This window comes from Myotis brandtii, unplaced genomic scaffold, assembly GCF_000412655.1.
Source record: "Myotis brandtii unplaced genomic scaffold, ASM41265v1 scaffold186, whole genome shotgun sequence".
Taxonomy (NCBI): domain Eukaryota; kingdom Metazoa; phylum Chordata; class Mammalia; order Chiroptera; family Vespertilionidae; genus Myotis; species Myotis brandtii.
In genome coordinates this window covers 1,503,549-1,516,011 of record NW_005356905.1, presented here as the reverse complement: position 1 = coordinate 1,516,011, position 12,463 = coordinate 1,503,549, and the positions used below count along the sequence as shown (strand labels likewise).

The 12,463-nt window shown below is 37.1% G+C and overlaps 1 protein-coding gene across 1 annotated transcript in view; it reads right to left on the bottom strand.

The window, feature by feature from the left end:
- The window catches only part of LOC102250813 (schwannomin-interacting protein 1), a 683,922-nt gene that overhangs the window by 487,634 nt on the left and 183,825 nt on the right, over positions 1-12,463 (bottom strand). The window lies entirely within an intron of this gene.

Sequence of the window (12,463 nt, the reverse complement as noted above, 5' to 3'; positions counted from 1 at the left end):
GGCCCTACCCTGAGCTTGACTGAGGGTGGCATCCCAACCTCCCGATCCGCCCTGCTCTCTGCATGACAGGGGACGGCGCCCCAACTCCCCAATCAGCCCTGCTCTGAGCCCGACCAGGGGCTGCACCTAGGGATTGGGCCTGCCCTCTGCCACCAGGGAGCAGGCCTAAGCCAGCAGGTCTTTATCTCCCGAGGGGTCCCAGACTGCAAGAGGGCACAGGCCAGGCTGAGGGACCCCCCTCCCCCCCGAGTGCACAAATTTTTGTGCACCGGGCCTCTAGTCTATATTTATAAAAGCCTAAGTGACCATTATGACCTGAAAACCAGATGACTGGCCGGTAGCTATGATGCTCACTGTCCACCAGGGGGCAGACACTCAATGCAAGAGCTGCCTCCTGGTGGTCAGCCAACCTCCCACAGCTAGCCAAACTCCCACAGTCCCTCCACCCGGCTGGCTGGCCCCGATGGGCCCCGATCGGGACTGGGTGAGACAACCCCAATAGGCCCTGATCACCAGCCAGGTGAGGGACCCCACCTGTGCATGAATTTGTGCACTGGGCATCTAGTACCTTTATATTTAGCTATCTCTGGACTATCATTTGTCTTTATTTCTAAGATCCCCAGTTATTTATCCCAATGAAATGATCCTCAGGTCACTGAAGAAAGATGGAGGGTCTTGTCACTAAGGACACAATGCATACATGAGGAAGAGAGGTGTTTTTTGAATTTAAAATAAGCACTGAGGTTGAGTGCTCACTTTGTGTCAAATACTTTAAATTTGTTAAATCTAAATCTTCAAAATCCCTCCCTAGTAGATCTTATAGTCTCTATTTTTCAGATGACACGGGGAGAGATTAAATACAATTCCAAAGGCTACCTGTTTCATGAATAAGAAGCTGGCATGGGAAGCACATCCATGATACTCATGGTGTGTAATCATTCCATGCTGCCCTCTGCACACTTTTAAATATTATGGAAATTAATGAAGTATCCTAAAAACAAAAATGCATTTCACAAGTAGGAATGACCATGATTCAACAAACTAAGATTACACTATTTCTAAGGTAAAACCAGGACTCACTATCGAATGTCTGAAATAAATGGCTCTTGAGTACAAAATGCCAAGAGGCTCTGGGCCTGCGTTAGATTGATGGCTAGAGATGAACCACTGGAACCAGGTTGCCAAGTGAACGAACCCATGTCTCGTTATCTGTACAGGGGGATGCTATTAGAGCATCAACAGAGCAAACCTGTGACATTCTCAAACACTTAATTGGCCAGCATTAAGTACTGCCTGACAGATTCAAATGAAGAGGAAACCATGATTATAAAAGAGGAGGAAATGCTTTGATCATTAATTACACTTGAAAGCTAGACACCAACACAAGAATGGATCTTTTTTTAAAAAAAGAGCAACAGATTTCAAAGCAAATGGAAAACAAAGCATTAATGTCAGAGAAGATAACTGCTTATACAAACAGACTTTACTAAATATTAACATCACTGCCCAGGAAAAAGGTGTTCCCACTGACATCTTAATAGAACTTTAACATGTTCACTGGACAATGATCTTGGCTCAGTTCTCAGCTGCAATCGTGATCTTAAAAGCATACCCTAAAGAAGCACACAGACTTGCACAGACATTCATAACAGGTATTTAGGTTACCTACATGCTTATATGCGTTTGTTAGTGGGTTTTGAGGCCCGAATAGCTATATGTCTGTCTTATGATTAGCTTTTTCCTCTAGAAACCAACAGCTGGGACTTTTCATACTATAACTTGCAAGACACTGGCCTTTACTACTGCTCACCAGTATGACTGTAAACGTAAAGAGAAAATGAAACTTTCTCCAATGAAAGGTCCATATCACCACTGCCCACATGCAAATGAGAACCAAAAAAGTTCCTTCCATCAAGGTGCCTCTTCTCCAACGGTTATGGGCAATAACTTGAGCCTCAGGGTGCCCTCCTGACTCCACACCTGGTTTGAGGGTTTTGTATGGATGGCAACCAATATTTGGATTAAAAGAATATAAAGAAAACTCTTGAGAATATAAATAAGTATAGAATGGGGGGAGGTATGAAAATCATCTAATTTTGCTCTTTACTTTATAGATGGGTCCAAAAAGACTAAATGATTTAATGAAGACCTTCCTTTCCATCGTGCCTTTTTACATCTCTCCCATTGGTGAGCATGTCTAATTTCTTATATGTTATAAGCTGAAACAGCTTCTGTCTTTTGTTTATCTTGCTATTCTACTTTATAAAACAACTCTACCCTTAGAAACAGACTAGAGCTTATTCATTGGACAACATACACTTACGTTTAATACATCTTCCTTTTCACCACTTTACTTTCAAATAAATATAAAGACCTTTAATTTGCATGAATATTTAACATTTTGGGGTGGTTTCCCAACAATTTATATTCAGGCTATGATTCTAAAATGATGAAAAAATATAGAAGTGGATAAATAATGGATATGAATGTAAGTATTAATACATATATAAATACCATTAGCACAATGTGATACTACTACACATACACACACATCAGAATGCCTAAATGAAAAGACTGATACTATCAAGTGTTGGACTACTACACATACACACACATCAGAATGCCTAAATGATACTACCAAGTGTTGACAAGGATATGGAGCAGCTATAACTCACACATTTCTGTGAGAGGGTAAATTGATATGGCCCCTTTAGAAAGTATTTGGTAGTACAGTATCTATTAAAGTTAAACATGTACATAGTTTATAACTGAGTAATTTAATTCTTAAGTTTACACAAAAAAGTAATGTGGACATATTCACCAAAAGATATGTGTGAAATATTCATAGCAGCACTGTTCCTAAAAGCTAAAACCTAGAAACAACCTGAATGCGCATGAACAGTAGAATGAATAGATTGTAGTATATTTTCACAAAAATCATGCTTCACTTAAAGTGGTGATAACAGTCACAAGCCATTGGATCCAATGAAATGAAATACCAAGACTCAAATTGGATTTCAACCATAAGCCCTATAACACATAAGTAGAAATACAGAGATAGGTTCAGTTCCATGTTTGGCTGGAATGACATCTGAGAAATGCCAATAAAGATTCAGGATATTTCTACTTTTTTGTTCTGTTGTCTCTGTATTGGCTTTATTTTCATACTGGAAACAAGATAATGATCATAGTTTTGGGCAATATATCTAGAAATAGCCACATTCAAGGGTAAAAAACGGTAAACTATCTTTTTTTTTTTTTTAGGAGGAAATGACTTTTCCTTAGGAGACTATAACATACTTTCCCTAATATACTAGTATCATTGGAAAAAAGTGAGTATATGCTATTCCAAACCAATCACTAAGACCTGTTTTCTGGAATGGAATGGATGTTGGAGTATTGGGCACCATGACAACTAACAGTTAATATTAACAGCAATTATTTAAAACTCAAATATTGGATATCTGGTTTCTGTTGAAAGGCAAGAACTGTGGAGCTCTCAAACTTACAACAAAAATCTGAACAAACAGTAAGTTCACAAATTTTCCCTTACCCATCAGATGGCTAAGGTTGTAGGGCAACTAACTATCCAGAACCTATAGGAAAGCAGTGAAAAAATGAGACACAAATACTAACCAAAAGTATCTCCCCCAAAATGTTTACTAACGATAAAGAGAAAAAGAGTAGCTTTATAATGGAGAAACCTTACAGGTAGCACTTACATAAGTGACTAAAGACAATATCACTAGTGACGTCATGCTGATATCATGTGGATTCCTGTATGATACAATGAGGCAGGCCCTTTACCTCTGTGGTATTCTTCTCCAAATTCCATAGCCTTAGTCTAACACTGAGAAGAACTCATACCAACCACAATTGTGACACATTCTACAAAATACCTGAAAATATTCTTCAAAAGAGAAACAATGAGTGATAGACACAGACTGAAGGAGATTAAGGAGACATGACAACAAAATGCAACATGGGCTCCTGGATCATATGTTGGTACAGAAAAGGACATTCATAGAAAAAAATAATGAGATCCAAATAGTTTGTGGATTGGTTAATAGTATTATACCAAAGTAATTTCTTACTTTTAAAAATTGTTAGACATTAACATTATGTTATGTTATATGTTAACATTACAAAGTGGGTGAAGGGTATACAGAAAGTCTCTGTACTATTGGTTGCAACTCTTTTGTAAGTCTAAAATTACTTTGAAAAAAATTTTTAACTGCCTATTTGCTATTCTTCTAGATTAATTTTTTAAATAAATATTACCAGACTTTCACACATTTCCGCAGTTCTCTACAGTTATGGTGTTTGTACCAACAAAATGAAGTGATATCGTTATGGTTCCTAGGCACTAAATATAAAACACACACACAAAAAGTATTCAAGTTTGGGGAGATATAGAAAGATATAAGCCAGTTAACAATAATTTGAATGTCAGGAAACCAAATAACGTTGCTCTTATCCTATTTCCTCCTTCCTGTATATCTTGGTTCAGAAGTAATTTTCACAATTCTTTTAGAGCTCATAAATCTTCTTCCATAATCCTTACAATCACTGATAAAGAAGCACTTTTTCTTGTTAACTCCATTATATGCTTTAAATAATGAGGACTGCAGAGAGTCATACTAAGTAGTTGATAGTCGCTAATCTGAGTTGCAAGAAAGCAAACAAATATGTGTTCTTGCTACGATACAAATACTTAGGCGATTTTTCAAGAGAAATAACAGTATAAAGGAAAGAAGATGACATTTGTGATTGAAGCTAAAGAATAATGCAAGGTTCTGTAGAAACAAAGGTAAGAAAAATGGTTTCTGGCTCACTATTGATTATCTGTTTCCTAACAGCAAATGTCAACCATGGTGTTTATCCCTGCTCCACCATGGTTTCCTGAAAGTATGGAAAAGGAGGGTGGCGAATGGATAATTTGCCCTAGATAAGTCATAGGTCAGCAGATCATAAGGAGCCACATCTGAGGCTGTAAGAGAGTGCTGGGCACCTTCCAGAGATTCTAGAGTTTGAGTTCCATGCAGGAAATATATAAGATTTCCATATTCTATGTATAGGAGGAAAAGTGAAATGAGTACTTGGTAACCAAAATGGTGAAGAGTGACAAAGATTGCTATGTGTTCACCAAACTCCATTTCCACTTTCTCCTGGTGGACGACTGGACCACATTCCCCAGCTTCCCTTGAAGTTGGATGGGGTCATTCAATGGAGTTTTGGCTACGGAATGTGGGAGAAAGTGATGCATATTGCTTTCAGAACTGGCTCCTGACAAAAATTCCATGAGATTCTCCATACCCTCCTTCTTCTCCCACCTCTCACCTAAGGCTACTTTGCTAGTCTCACATTCAAGAGAAAGGAATCTTTGATCTGCCTAGGTTCCTGAGCTCCTCAATCACCACTTTCTTACCAACCTACACTGAACTGTGATGTGAGTGAGCAGTAAACATTTACTATTTAGGCCAGTGAAATTTTACATTTTTATTTATTACAGCAGTTACCCTACCTTGACTAATACAGTATTCCTAATTTAGGAAATAGTGATATAGGAGATTCCCAACTCTCTATGTGATATACATTGTGTCTTGATAGAACAAATTCAGGCAGGCATTCCTGATTGGTTTTCCACTACCACTTCCTTCTTATTCCTTCTTTTTTCCTTTGGTTTTATGTTGCCTAGGCTATGGTTTTATTGTACTTGAATTCTTTGGTAAGTGGGATGACTGTATGTCCCAACTTTCCCGGGACGGTGCTAGTTTATGCCTGCTGCCACAGATTTATGATTAATATTAATCCCTTCACTCCCAAATGTTTGGATGATAAATTATAGGGTCACCCTAATGATCAGCCACCTCATCTCCTTCTTGAAAGCAGATGACACATAAATAGAAGAGTCAATAAAATAGATTAATCATGAAGAGCATTATACTTTTTGAATATTTTCAGTTGCATTTTCCCCCTATTGTTTTTTAGAAAGCCAAAAATATGGTACTTTATCTCTGGTGTACTGTATAATATTATTTCTTTACAAGTTTATTCATCCCAATGATTAGCAAAAGAGTAAATAGGAAGCCTGTAGAACATAATGCTGACATTCTTTCAATGATTCAAAACAAACTGTTTTGTTGTGTGTTATGTAATTTCATTATAATTTATTAAGTGATACATCTGATTATTAAATACTAATCATTACCAAAGTATGGTCATAATAGTTTTGAATAAAGGGATTCTATGTACAAACTTAGGACTCCTGGAAGAAATAGAACTAGAAAAAGATCTGGATCACATGTCACACCTGGGTGGCTACGACTTTAAGTTCACAGTAAAGGCTATGCATAAAAATTAATTCCATTTGAATTTTTCCATTAAAAAGAATTTCACACTCACAAAAATATTTTTTATTGGCAAAGTGGGGGTAATTCTTGATTTTCTGAATCATTAACTGCAAACAGACATTTCTTCACACTCCTTAGAGTCAATTTTAAGAAATCACCTTAGACTATTTTTCCATAACAGGTATATAAAAGAAACAATAAAATAGATGCTCAAATGAATATGATTAAGTTAAGGTTTGTTATAAATTAACTTTAAAATAGCTTCCTTTTGAACAATTATAGTGAAGAAACTTCCAGTTTAGGAAAGGAGAATATGGTGAGGTTCAGTGAATATGGTACCTTATTATAAAATTGTAAAAACTATAATGTGATATGGAAGGGACTTTGAGTAGGCAAACTGAAGATTTACCTTTGTTCTACCTTCCACAATAATCCAAACCCTGGCCATTTTGAAGATGGATCACATCTCTATTTTAATTCTGGCATGCAAATCGTATCAATTTTATTCAGGTCACCACCTGAACCTACATTACTGAAATTTCCCACACCTTAGCTCTAATTTATTATTTCAAAAAAATGTCATTAACCTTTATGAGAATTAATCACAAAAGATGCTGAAATTTTGTGTTATAGCCTATACCTGCAAACCTATTTGAAACATGCTCTTCCCATTGAGTTTCTGTCTAAAATCGCTGATTTAGGCCCTTGATATAGTAGAACCGGTACCCCATTCATTGTGTTATCATTTTATACAGTCTGTCCATAAAAACCCCAAGAGAAGAATGTGCTGTCTGTCCATGAAAAATAACCCACTGTCTGTGGCTTATGGAAACAACGATAGAATTTTAAATACCTTGGAAAAGCCAGGCATAGCCATTTACATGATGTTTGCCAGCTTTCCTCTGGTTGAATGGCAACATTCAAATATAATGAACAGAGAAAGACAATTAAATATGCACCCTAATGGGGAATGGAGAACTGAGATTTTTGTCATTTTTTTAAAAAAAAACAAAAGCTTCCAGAATTTAAAATAATGAAGTCACATGCTGGAGAGAAGTAAAGGATGCATTATTAGACACAGCAGTAAATGTCAAATATAATATACTACGGCAATATTCTTCAGTTTGACTATGGCTCTTTTATTTCTCGTTCCCGTGTATCTCCTGCTGTTAACTGTTCATCTCCCATCAATTTTATTCTCATCAGTGGTTGCCCTGGTCAGACAGAAAGACTGGCTTGATTTAATTAAATGCCCTCATTAATAAGAGGAAGCTAAGCAGGCTTGGGCATGCCTACAGCACCACTCTCACATTTGAGCACGTGGTGACAAGCCTCGAGCTTACATTAAACTGGATTATATTTCTGCCTGAGTTGAAGACTCAGAAGATTATTTTCTCTAAAAATTCCTCTGAGTTTTGACGCCCTAAAGAATGAAAATGTTTTATACCAAGATAATTAATTGATTTTTGCTACATCGAACTCTATCATAATGACTTCAGATATATTATGCACCCAACAATTTTGTTTTGAGTAAAACTGTGCTCCAAATATAGCACTGTGGATCCAGCAAGATGCTCACCAAAATTAGAGTTATTAAAACTAAGGTTTAAGTGTTGAAACATTTTGAGCTGTTGATAGGTCGAGGGAGAATGCAGGCACCTTTAATTCGTCTTCACCAATTTCAGTCTGATAAGAGTGAACAAGGAGGAAGAAGAAACACAGTAATGTTGGGATCTGACAACCTGGAAGGTTGCAGATACCTTTCACATGTGAGCAGCAATGCAAAGGGCCAGGCAACACCATCATCACGATCAGATGAGCATGACTTTATGTGTATCCTTGCAGAATGAAAATGAGTCTAACTCCGCATCTGTTTGGTAGACATTAAGTGGACCAATAAATGCTGGCAGAGTCTCAACAGTTTATGAACAGCAGGAAGTGCAAGCATCGGTCCTGCTCATGAGGTCCCTGAGAGGAATCAGGGGGCACTAATTGAGTGAACTCACTTATTTGTACTGAAGGGAGTCTAAATTAGAGGTAAACCTAATTCATAGGCTTTTTTAAAAGTGAATTTTTAAAATCATTAGTTCTTATTTATTGCATATGTCATGTAATTTCTTAAAAACTTAAAAAAATAATCCACAATCACCCACACCAAAGTAACAATTACTTTCACTTGTCCATATTCCCTGCCCACCTTCATCCTTACGCATATGTAATAGATTAGTGTGCCCGGTGCTATCTTGGGCACTGCCCATACAGCTCATTTAACCTCCACAATGACTCTAAGAGTGTAGTCCCCACTGCACAGGGGAGGTTGAGAATTAGTAAAATTAAGCAACCTGCTACACATTGTGTGGGAAGTTAAAAGATCCTGGAATTGAGTTCTGGTGGGTCTAAATCTAATATCTGTACTTAGCCACTTTGTAACGGGGCACCTGTCTATGTGATCAAGTCTTGGATGGACTTCTCTGGCCTGCTTTATATTCCAACTTGCTAAATGAACTTGTTCTTATCTTTTTTATTGGCTGCACAAAATTCATTTGAAGAAATGTATCATAATTTAACTGGCTCACTATTCCTAGATATTTATGTAGGTCTCATTTCTCTGCCTGTGTAGCCAGCACTACAATGAACACTTTCTTGTCTAATGCCTTTTCCTTCTTCCTTTTGAATTAGTTCTTAAAGATAAATTCTCAGGAGTGATATTACTTTGTCAAGGGATATAAATACAAACTATTAAATTATCTTAAATACATTTACAAAACCTTACAGAGGTTTTAGAGAACTTTTAATGAAGAGATAAGAATATATTACATTCTTTGAACATTCATTATGAGCTTGCTGCATGCTGGGTACTGAGCTACAAAACCACCAGAAGTTGCCTCCCTGGTACTTCATTCTACTAATGTAGAAAATTACATATTTATTTTAAATATATACTAGTATTTTCTTCATAAGTTATATGATGACAAAATTCAAACCAGATTCCTCTGTTATTAGAAATAAAGAAGGCTAAAGTAGTAAGACACTTGTGTGTGTGTTTTCCCCGCAAAGGAAGATAGCATTTTTAGGTGCCCAGTACAATCTCAGCTCCCACACTTACAGCATGTCCTTGGGCAATTTACTTAATCTTTCAGTTTCTACTCATGTAAAATGGACATAATGTGTTATAGGAATAACTGAGATAACACCTCTGAGCACTTAGAATGGTGCTCAGCTTATTAAGCACTCAGTAAATGTTAGATAATTCAATGGTGTGCTGGTGCCAGCTCAGACAGGCTTGTGATTGCTAAATTTTCAGGAATTATAGTTGTTAAACACAGCCATTATTATACATTTCTTGTGGTAGGAGTACTTATGCCATAGAAATTGGCAAACACTACTAATCAAGATTTTTTCTCAGAGATGTTAAATATTTACTAGCATATTACTATTAGGCATATATGTAGTATCTTTCATCTGAAAAAGGTTGCTGCAGACGGTGATTAACAGTTAAAGAAACAAGTGGTCATTGGGGTTTCTTTCGTATAGCTGACTTAAATGTGCTCTAAGATAGTTAAGAAGCTACTGACTGCATAGTCAGTGTATTTGCTACATTTTAAGTAATGCCCACACAGACAAATCACTTTAAACCATGTTGAAATACGAGTTAAGTGAGCAATTTGTTGCCTGATTAACAGATACGGTTATGGAGGAAAGAGAAGAGAACCCAGAGTGGGTTAAATGGAAGCAGCATTTATGGTTTTGCCATTAGACCAAGCCAATATAACTTAAAATACTAATTAGTTAATCTCTCTGAGTCTTGGTTTTGTTATCTTAAAAAATGGGGATAACATCTAACTCATAAAATTGTTAAGAGGAATAAAAACGCTAACATGTTCTGAAATGACCAACATGTAGTAGGCACTTAATATAAATATATTTTCATTTCACCCTTAAGATAGAAAAATCATAAGTGCATTCCCATGTTGAAAGACAGAGCCAGTGGAAATGAAAGAGAAGTTATTATTGATGGAACATGACCTGAGAGAGGTGTGCAATGGATGATATCAGTTGACGATGAAAGGGTTCGCTTAGGACAAGAAGAGGAACAATATTTCCTCTGAGAAAGGAAAGAAGGAATTAAGGTAGGATTTAAATAAAGACAAATTTGCAGGTGTTGGGTGGGAAAGGCAAGAAGTTCACACTGACAGCCTCTGTTTTCTCTGTAATGTTAAACAAAATGTTTTTGCTCAAGAGCCAGGAGCTACAGGAGGGAGGAACTGGGGAGGACCTTAGAAGAGAAGAATTACTGAGTTAGCAGTCCTGAGGACATAGCTTTATGAGAGCCCACACTTGTAAGGTGTCCCTTTGCTATCTGACCCCAGTAAGGCTGAGGGGCCAGATGAGGAAGAAGGCACCCAGTTGAACTGATCCAGAAATCAGAATCAGTAGGGCAGTGGCAGTAGAAAAATGATGCAGGAGAGGAGGTACTGCAAGAGAGGATGAAGTGATGGGTATGAGAGAGAAATGCTGAAGTCACGAGGTGGTTTAAAGCTTTGAAGTAACAGGATGTGTCAAGGAACCAGAGATCTCCATGAACTCAAAACCAAAACCCACGTAGGGATAAGGGGAGGAAAGAGACAAAGGGGTATGGGCTGTTGTCAGAAAAGGTGAAGATTTGGGGTGAATTATTCTGGGTAGTAACAGGGTTTTGGTCACCCCCAAAGTTATTAAGAGCCAAGTCCTCTAAAGTAGGGCATGACATGGCTGAAGAATGATTGAGGACAAGATACAACACTAATTTTTTTGTGACTCAAGCTGTGAATGTCAAAAAAGGGAATAAATCCAAAAATTTTTAAATAATTGGAAATGACAATGAAACAAGTAAATACTTCCCCAAGGAAATACTTTTCATTCCTTTGTAGGAGACAACATGCACTTGGATATTTTAGCATGTGTACGTTTGTGTGAAATGTGAATCTTGTTGCTGCATAGCTACATGACAGCTAAAGAAAAACAATATGAAAAACTCATGCGAACTCATTAGACCGTGGGAAAAATAAAAGCATGACAATGTCATTCCAGCTTCATTTATGAAAGGGAAACATTGGAAACTTGAATGTCAACAAAATACAATGGTTAAGGGAACTGTGAAATATAACCATGGCAGAATATCATCTGGTTGTTAAAATAATGGTTATAAAGACTGTACAATAACATAAAAATACTTACAGTAATAAATTAAGTAAAAATCAAATGCAGGATTCTGATACATAGCTACATCATGAGTCTCAGTATGTAAGAAACAAACATAAGATGAAAACCAAAAATTATAGTGGATTTTATGGAGGGTTTCTCTTTTTTTCTATTTTATACATTTTTTAATAATACTAGAGGCCTAATTGCATGAAATTTGTGCAAGAGTAGGCCTTCCTTCCCCAGCTGCCGGCACCGGCTTCCCGCTAGCACCCAGGACCCAGGCTTCCCTTGCAGCCCCGGCTTTGTCCAGAATGACATCCAGTCTAATTAGCATATTATACTTCTATTATTATAGATGGTTATTTTTAAAATTAAGACATATTATCCAATTTCAACTCCTTCCTACTGCTCAAAAATCCTCTTGTTGGACACCTGTGAATTTCCTAAAACAGCTCAAGAAAGGAGCTTGCAAACTTCATTCATTACTTCACCCAGTAAGTGACCTTGTCTTTGACCTGATAGGCTAAATCTCTCCAGGGAAAGCTACCATCTGTCATCTCTCTCTGTCTTTGCACTCAATTGTCTGCAATATCCCACAAAGGACTCTGTCCTCTTCCCCAGGCGAACCCCTTCCAGTTTGGAGAGAAAAAGTTCATCCTGTTCTTCCCTCTACCAGTGGTTCTCAACCTTCTGGCCCTTTAAATACAGTTCCTCATGTTGTGACCCCAACCATAAAATTATTTTTGTTGCTACTTCATAACTGTAATTTTGCTACTGTTATGAATCGTAATGTAAATATCTGATATGCAGGATGTATTTTCATTGTTACAAATTGAACATAATTAAAGCATAGTGATTAATCACAAAAACAATATGTAATTATATATGTGTTTTCCGATGGTCTTAGGCGACCCCTGTGAAAGGGT